Raw genomic sequence first — 9,129 nt, 5'->3', positions numbered from 1 at the left:
GGTCAGCCTGGGCTAGAGTGAGACCCTACCTGGAAAAATAAAAAATAAAAAAAAAAAGAAAGAAAAATATTCCTGCTTCAACACGCATGCATCCCAGGAACCCCTTCATCTGCTCTCTGGATATGTGAAGGACACACAAGATTTTTTGAGCTGCGAAGTCGCTACTTCCACACAGTTGCACCTCAGGTCTCAGGAGCTCCTGCATCTGCTGTCGGAGTGCCTGGTGGGGCGCACAAACTCTGGTAGCTGCAAAGTCCCCGCGCCATGACAGCTGCACCCCACTCATCTGCTGCCCGTCCCCCCGTGGGCGGCTCCGGTCTCCCCCGCCTCACAGGCAGGTGGAACTTTCCGTGACGTCACAATGCTGCGCCACAAGCCGCGCCTCCTGAGAGAACTTGTGAACTTGTAAAAGGCGGGAGCCCGGGCTTCTTTCTCCTCAGCCTCTGTCCAGCAGCCTGGCCGGGCGGAGGAGGCGGCGGTGGCGTGTACGAAGCCAGGGAAAGCGCTCAGCAAACAGTAAAGTGAGAGGGCGAGGGCGTGAGCGGTGCGGAGGAAGCGGCGGGGTGCCTTTTCCTGAGGCTGTTCTGGGGAATGGCGGAGGCGGCGGCCGTGGCGGTCTGTGCACGAGCGGGAGCGCCCCGCAGCAGGTGGGAGGATGGCGCAGGGCCGCGGGGCTCCCCGGGAGGCGCTGCGAGGAGCCCAGGGGATGGGCTGGTCGGGACCCGCACCGAGCTCCAGAGCTGCGCCCTGGAACATGAATCCATCCACACAGACCACAGACACGCCCACACGCTCATGCCGAACCCCGGCCCGCGAAAGCTGGGTGCGGTGCGCTCCGGGAACCGCGGTGGGAGGCTGAGGTAGGAGGGTCAAAGGTTGAGGGCAAGTCTGGAGTATATAAATGACCCGGTGTGAACGCTCAAGAGCAAAAAGGAAAGGAGAGGGGAAGATAAAGGGAGGAAGGGGAGGAAAGAGGAAAGGGAGACAGGGAGAAAAAAAGGGAGACAGGAAAGAGGAAATAAAGGGAGAAAAGAAGATGAAAAGGAAGGAAGAAAGGGAGAAAAGAGGGGAAGAGGGTGAAGAATGGAGGGAAAGAATGAGCGTGGGATGGAAAAAGAGGGGGGAGGGAGAGAAAGACGGAAGGAAAGAGGGGAAAGAGGAGGAGAATAAAAGGAAGAAAGGAAAAGGGGGCAAGGGAGAATGGAAAGAAGTAAGAAAAGAAGAAAGGAGGGAGTGAAGGAGGGAGAGGGAAGGAAGGAGGCAGACTGGGAGAGAAAGGAGGGAGAAAAAAGGGAAATAGAAGAAGAGAAAGGGAGGACAAAAGGGAGGAAGACCAAGGGAAGCAGGGCAGGGCTGCCAAGCCCAGGCCTGAGTTCAGTCTGTCCCTGTGGGTTGACCACGGTGCTGTCAGGCACACGCAGTAAGCATGCGGAAGGCATGAAGCCTCCTCAGGCCCCAGGAGTCCTGCAACTGCTCTGTGAGCTGCAAAGTCCCTGCTTCAGTACAGCTGCAGCCCACTCCCCTCTGGAAGCCGCCCTCCAGTCAGCAATGGTGGATGGCTCTGCCTTCCTCCATGCTAGGGGCAGGTGAGATAGCCTGTGACATCACAATGCTGAAGATCTATCAGAATACTGTAGAAACTGTAAACTTAAAGGCAGGGAGGCGCAAATGATAAGAAGGTAGCAGCAGAATTCATTTTCCTAGGCCTCTATCTAGTGAGATGGTGAAGAAGGCAGCAACCCTGGTGATCTGCTTATAAGTGAGACCTCTCAGCATCAGGTAGGAGGGTCAGGCAGGGTAGAGGGGCCATGTGAACTCACCAGGTGGTGCTGCCAGGACCGCTGGTGATAGGCCTGGCCACAGCCCAAAGCCAGCTCCAGCATGCCACTCACAAGTATCTTCACCTCTCCATCCCAATTTTGTAAGTGTGTTGTGCTTACAGACATTGCCTTCATTTTCCTATGTATATGAATAGAAAATAAAACCAGCAGTGTGAGGTACTAAATGCTATAAGGAGAAGCAGGAAGGAGAGTAAGTGAAGTCTTGGCTTTACTAGTCTCTGGCCTAAACCCAAAACTCTAAAAGCCTTTGGGGTGTGAGAAATGAATATCCAACACTACTGAGTGTGATTACGAAAATTGGGAATGTCCTAAGTTTAATAAGCTCACTCTAATTTGGGAAAAGGTGTCTAGCTAAAGTACACATGGTGGTGATGGGCAGATAGAGAATGTTAGAGAAGTCATTAGACCTTTGAAGAGATGACAGTTTGGGAGGGGCAGACTGGTGTCAGGAAATTCCTGACACTTCATGAAGGGAAGAATAGGTTAGGGACTTAATGGAAAGAAACATCAGTGTATTTCAGGCACAGAGATGCCTAACCTCTTATTTGGATGAGATCTTCAGATTGCTTGGTTAATGTGATACTAAGGGTGTATATGGGAATTTAGAGGAAGATGACATTACTGATGTGATTCAAGTATCTTGTGTGTGAATGTGCATGCCATAGAGTATATATGGAGGTCTGAGGGCAATTTCCACTTTGCTTGACACAAGGTCTCACTTGTTTTACGGGGTGAATTATTTGGTTTTGGTGCTTCATGTGTACCGTTCACGCTGGCCTGCGAGCTTCTGGGTTCTCCTGGCTCAACTTCTCATTGCCTTGGAGTGGGTTTGCTGTGTGCATGTGCATGGTGGCGAATTGAAGTGGAGCTGTTAATCTTGCAAGGAAATAGCTTTATCCATCTCCCTAGAGTCCTCCTTTGATACGTGGATGTGTAAGACCTTCCTGCAATGGCATATATCAAACCTCCCAGAACAAGGATGTTTTCTGTGATATAATAAACAAAGTGGCCTGAATCACACAGCTCAAATATGAGGCAACAGGCAGTATACAATGGGACCTTCATTAAAATTACATGCATGGTGTGTCTTCCTAGCCACCTGGACAGGAGAAAAGAGACAGACAGTGGGTAGAGCTCCAAAGACAAACAAACCCATCACCCCGTTTCTCACAGTGAGGACATCCTGAGAAGCTGGGCCCTGGGTTTCTACTTTGGAGATGGCACTTTGAGTTGGCAATAAGATCTGAAAGACCAGATGTTGGACCTGGAGTTTGTGGAATTCAGACCACCAGGACAGAAGTAGGTAGGTATGGTCTTCCTTACAGGGAGGAGAGACACATGCCTTGTGCAGGATGAGTTACCATTCTCAACCCAACTTCCCCGTTCTGGAATTTGGTGCTGGGTTCTCCTCTACTGTGGTCTGGTCATCAAGGTGATGTGGAGGAAGGAGTAACCAGAAGGAGAAACAGGAAGTCAAGTTCAGACTGCCTGTGAAGCTGGGACATTGTTCAGGGCTCTGATGCATCTATCTCTTTAGGGTCTAAAGTATGAGAAGTTGGCCTTGTGTATGAAATCTTTGTTCCATCATTTTTCTCTCACCGCACTGATTGGTGATTTCAGAATATCCTGACTTTCTTCCCACAACTGTCATCTATATCAGTGATCCTGTGTTCCTGAAACCAGAATTCATCCTTGTACTTTCAGTGGCAAGTGAGCAAAGACAGGAGGAATTCAACTTTAAACTTGTGCTCTATTGAGAGAGCTGGCAATTTGGGACAAGAAAGGATTCTTTTCTTAGAGATATATTTGTTTCATCTATAGCTAACAGCAAATATAGGAGGGGAGATAAAGGCAATCATTTCAATTTTTTTTTTTTTTTGGACAAGTAATCAGTCATGACCTTGAGATTTATGGTGTTACTGGTTCTGTATGTCTCCTTGTGGACTTACGGTCTCTTCTCTCCTTGTAGTGAGGGTTTCATATAAACCAAAGCTAGTAGCCCTTACATTCCTCTGAATCTCCATTTAGATTATATCTAGATCAAAAGTTAAGACAGGGGCTGGAGACTTGGCTTAGCAGTTAAGGCACTTGCCTGTGAAGCCAAAGGACCCAGATTAGGATTCCCCATCACCCACATAAGCCAGATGCACAAGGGGGTGCATGCATCTGGAGTTCATTTGCAGTGGCTGGAAGCCCTGAAGCCCATTCTCTCTGTGCCTGTTTTCTCTGTCTCTTTCTGCTTTCAAATAAATAAATAAAGTAAAAATTAAAAATACTTAAAAAAAGAAAGGAGGAAATATTTTTAAAAATTATAAAATAAAGACCATACAAACCATGAACAGCATTTATTTAGATTCCTTTATAAAAACCAATATGTCTGTGTTTTCCCCTTATCACTCTTATCAGTATGGTTCCAGGAAGTGGGTAGTCCAGCCTATTCGGAATCCAGAAATTCTTCCCCATTCTGGCCTGTATTCTCTTGCCCATTCCATCAGATTGAGGTGGTTCACTTGGTGGCCACTTAGAATTGTTCAGCTTCTTCCCTGCCATAATCCAACCAAAGTCACAGCATGTCACACATGTAGTGAAAGGCCCAAGAATTCAGAAGCCCAGAAATACTATCATGCTCCAAAGGGAGCTTAAGCGGGCCCCTGCATACCTCAAACTCCAGGCTTTACTCTCTGTTGGAAGCAAGTAAAGAATCCCTCTTCTCATTATATCAGAGCCCGCTCCTAATATAAAACTAGGTAAAAAGGGCATGAGATAGCCCTCAAGGATGGGAAATGAGTAATAAAGTGAACCACTTATTTGGTTTCTGTAAATAGCCTGCACCATAAGCCTTAATAGCCACTCTGTAAGCCTTAGTAGCCTGCACCATAAGCTGTAGCAGCCTGCCTCAGACCACCAAGGTCATAGGAGACTGATACCACACTCTGCTACCCCCACCCAAGGACCTGAGCAAATGCTGACCTCCAAGGTCATAGGAGACTGGTACCACACTCTGCTACTCCCACCCAAGGACCTGCGCAAATGCTGCCCACCAAGGTCATAAGAGACTGATTGGTCCACGAGGGGCTTGAACAAATTAAACTAATTGGCTTAGAAACTATGGAGTGGCACAAACTGACTGGCTCGCACCCTGCGGGCTCCTGATATTAAAAAAATGATTGGTCTAATGCACAGGCTTTGTTAGAAACCCTATAAAAACTGTCCTGTTCCTGCATTCGGGGCTCTGCAGTCCTCTACCCCTGTGCGGTGTACGACTGTGGGCCCCAGCGCGCTTGGAATAAAATCCTCTTGCAGTTTGCATCAAGACCACTTCTCGTGAGTGATTTGGGGTGTCGCCATATCCGGGCAGAGCGTGGGGTCCCCATCTTGGGGTTCCTTCAGTAGCCCCTGTGCTTCTTCCTCAACTGGTCTGGTATTTCCAGAAAAATGCTATAGACTGTGTTGCTGGGGTTGTTCTCAGGAGGAATGAGTTTGCTTTAACCAGTCAACAGATATTTTGTCATGTCAGGGGTCATTTTTTGTTATTTCATTGAGGGTTAGACATGCAGTGCTGCACCTCATCTTGTAGGTGGGGGTAGGGGTGTTGCTGAGCACCCCAAAATTGGCAGGCCATTCCCAAAACAAAGTCTATCTGACACAAATTGTCAATAGAGCAAAGAGAATGCCAAGTGCACTGGTATGGGCATATGAAAGAACCTGAAATTCTCAGGGGAGAGTATGTGCTGATTTTACATTTTCTTTCTCCCTTCTCCTTCCCTTCCCCTTTCCTCCCCCACTCCCCCTCCTCCCCCTCCTTACACCCCACAGTCAAGGGTCAAGGTTATAGCTCACCTGTGAAGCTTTGTATTTGCTTCTGAGTTTGTATTTTAGGTTTTTACCTCTGAACCTATAATCTCCCTGTCTCTGAACCTCTGTGACTCTCTGACTGTCCTAATCTAGGCATGTGAATGTGACCCCACATTGTACTGTCACTGGCCCATCTGTCTGTAGTCTCTGTCGCTCAGTACATGTTTCTTATGAAGCCTCTCCTCCGGGTACTGGAGTCACTAGGTCATGAGCGGGGATGAGGATTCTCACTTCCTGGCTTGGTGACTGTGATTATGCAATTTCCCTCTCAGAGCTATTTATGCATGTGTCTGTGTGTGGTCTTGGTTTTAGCAGTGCAGAGAACTGACTGTGTAGCTGGGATAATTAATGAAGGATGCAAGATTTGAGGAGCAGCTGTGTGCAGAGGCTTTATCCCTTCCATCTCCTTCTGCCTATACTTATATGTCCTCTTCAGTGCCCAGTTAAGGTGAAGTGCTAAGGTGGCCTATCCCTTAGTTCAAATCTCCCATTAAACACAGACAGTATAGGCCTGTATATCTTTTTTTTTTAAATTTTTTATTTATTTATTTGAGAGCGACAGACACAAAGAGAAAGACAGATAGAGGGAGAGAGAGAGAATGGGCGCGCCAGGGCTTCTAGCCTCTGCAAACGAACTCCAGACGCGTGTGCCCCCTTGTGCATCTGGCTAACGTGGGACCTGGGGAACCAAGCCTCGAACCGGGGTCCTTAGGCTTCACAGGCAAGCGCTTAACCGCTAAGCCATCTCTCCAGCCCAGGCCTGTATATCTTGTTGATGAGGAGACCTGCAGGAGAAACTAGACAAAGTTTGGGGCATGCTGTAATACCAAACATCTTGCAAATAAAGCTGGGCAATGAAGTGATCTCTCAAACAAACAAACAAACAAACAAAAAATAACAACAACAACAAAAAAAACTAAGGCATACAGTTCAGTAGTAGTGCACTTGCTGGCATTCACCGGCTCTGGGTGTCATTCCCAATCACCTTCTCTGCATGCTATCTTAGAAGAGCCAATCTCCACTTTTAAGACTCAGTTTGTACTGAGCAATGGGGTGCAGTCACTGGCTACCTGTCAGGGTATTGAGGCTACAGCAAGGCAAGTGTATAGGAATTGCCTTGGAGATGAAGCTGATTTAACATTCACCTGCTGTGTCTGTTCCTTGCTGTGTAGGATTATGGCAGCGTGACTTCCACAGTCCCCTGTCCTGTCCTGTGACCTTTTTTCCCTGAATGTAGAATACTATGGTCTGGCATAGACATCTCTCAAGGATCTTAGCACACTCCTCCCAGGAACACTTAGTAAGCATTTGGTTTCATGGTGCCTCTGGACTGAAAGGAAAGCAAGGACCCCCTCCCCACTGGGCATTTCTTGGTTCTGGGAGGCTCAGAGATGATTAAGGGAAATCTCAGCCTGGGAAACATGCTGTGTCCTCATAGATGGTCCTGCTTGCAGGATTCACCAGAAAGGTGAATAAGGGATGCCAATGACCATGGTCATTCAGTCAGCCAGTGTAGAGGGATAAGAGGCAATAACAAGGGCCTATTAAGGCACGTTGACATACCTTTCTCTTTTTATTACTGAGGCAGTGGGATTGCTTTTGTGAGTTTGATGACAGTGTTGGTTACAGTGTACGGAACCAGCTGAACTGCATGGCAAGTGCCAGTCTTACACTCCTCCCTCGCATAAGTTCTGAGAAGGGCATGGGAGCACATCTGCAACCTCAGCACTTTGCAGGCTGAGACAGGAGGGTTGTTAGTTTGAGGCCAGCCTGTGCTACATGTAAGAAATCATGGGGTGAGTGAGGAAGTAAAAGAGAACAGAAAGACAAGGTTCATGCCTCTCATCCCAGCACTTGGGAGGATGATGCATGAGAATTGTGATTTCAAGGGCCATTTTGACTTTACAGTAAGTTGCCATTTCAAAATGAAAAAAAAAAAAGGAGAGAGGGCAGGGTTGTGAGAGAGACAAAGAGGAACAAGACAACAAGGATGGTAAATAAAATGGTGGAAAGGGAGACATAATGGGTGGGGGCAGGTGATTTAATGAGTTGCTCGTGCCTCTCATTCTGTCTGCGTTTGAAATAATGAGGAGGGGGAGCAGGGTTGTGAGAGATTGATTCTCATGTCACAGGACTAGAACTCCCCAAGAGAAGAAGGACATCCAACATGGAAGCATCATTCCAAAGATATAAGATTGTGAAAAAAAAAAATGAGGCAGTACAGAGACATTTAATAATCAGTGGCTGCCAAGGTATCTGTTTGCAGTGGGTATGGAAAGAGAAGGATGACCAGTAAGTAGATGACAGGTAAATTTTGGGGCAGTGACACTGGTCTATTAACACTGGGATGCCAGATATATGACATTTATATGTCAAAAGCTACCAAGTATGTGGAGAGAAGAATGATCCCTACTGTAAATTTTGGACTTAGTGACCAATTTAACATTTGTTTATTATTTCTTACCACCATCAAATATACAGGTTCATGACGTAATAATACATTGAGTACATGAATTTGTGATGTCAGAATATGGAAGAACGTGTACTATAGGCTCAGTTTCTCTGTACAATAAGGCAGCTTCAGAAAGTAATGTTTTGCAGTTCCCAGCACATCATAGGGCACTTGCAGGACTGTGTTCAATCAAGAACAAAATGAGCAGATGTTGAGTTGAGCTAATGATGGTAGTTAGGTAAGAATGACATCCCACAACATCGCAGCAAACTGTGTCATAAATTTAAGATGATACTTGCATGTAGTAATGTTTCAAAGTAGTAGTTTTGGATCTTGTATTCATACTAAATTCTCCTAGAAACATTTAAACACATCTCAAAATTTCTGATTTTATTGGTCCACGTAACATGAGGTTGGAAGGTTTTTAATGTCCTTCTATGAAAGTCTGATGTGCAGCCAGCAGTTCTGTGGCAGAAGAAATTTAACAAGGAAACCAGACTCAGATAGTACTTTAAAACACAAGTTTTCATTAGCTTATACCAGAGAGACAGCATGACCCCATGTCTCTTTCCTATCCATGTAACTGCACCCTGCTTGTATTATCTGGTTAGTGTAGCCATTGGCACAAACACCCCTGAACAAACAACTTTCTGTTCTACTCTTGTACTTTTCCACTGATTTATTGCTAGGGAATCTTCTGTTTGTGCTCACAAACCTTGGAAACTTGTAACCCACCATTGTAAAGAATCCATAATGATGTCAGACTGTTTGCCATACTGTCTATAAAACTCCTGTGATGTCAGAGCTCAGTACTCAGTCTTTGGAAGTTATTCTCCTTAGTCCATGTCAACATGAATAAATTTTCTATTCTCTGTATCTCTGGTGATATGTCTTTGTGACTCAGTTTCCAGTAACAGGTTAGTCATAAGTTCCAGGGTCTGGGGTGATGACTGGAGCATGATAGCCATGTGCACTATGTGG

At 46.4% G+C, this 9,129-nt stretch overlaps 1 protein-coding gene across 25 annotated transcripts in view; it reads left to right on the top strand.

Moving 5' to 3' along the window:
• Positions 1–282: 282 nt before the first annotated feature.
• LOC123457307 (zinc finger protein 39-like) overlaps positions 283–9,129 on the top strand; it is a 94,268-nt gene continuing 85,421 nt past the window's right edge. For 12 of the 25 annotated variants that reach the window (XR_006634968.1, XM_045141280.1, XM_045141279.1 and 9 more), the window contains exons 1-2: positions 283–647; positions 3,015–3,144. The gene's annotated coding sequence lies outside the window, so the exon portion shown is untranslated. The remainder of the gene's footprint in view (positions 648–3,014; positions 3,145–9,129) is intronic. The other 13 variants (XM_045141271.1, XM_045141275.1, XM_045141263.1 and 10 more) reach the window with 6 other exon arrangements.

The sequence above is a fragment of the Jaculus jaculus genome, unplaced genomic scaffold (genome assembly GCF_020740685.1).
Source record: "Jaculus jaculus isolate mJacJac1 unplaced genomic scaffold, mJacJac1.mat.Y.cur mat_scaffold_35_1_3033546_arrow_ctg1, whole genome shotgun sequence".
Lineage (NCBI taxonomy): Eukaryota > Metazoa > Chordata > Mammalia > Rodentia > Dipodidae > Jaculus > Jaculus jaculus.
The sequence above is the reverse complement of the archived record's forward strand: the minus strand, read 5'-3'. Positions and strand labels throughout refer to the sequence as shown.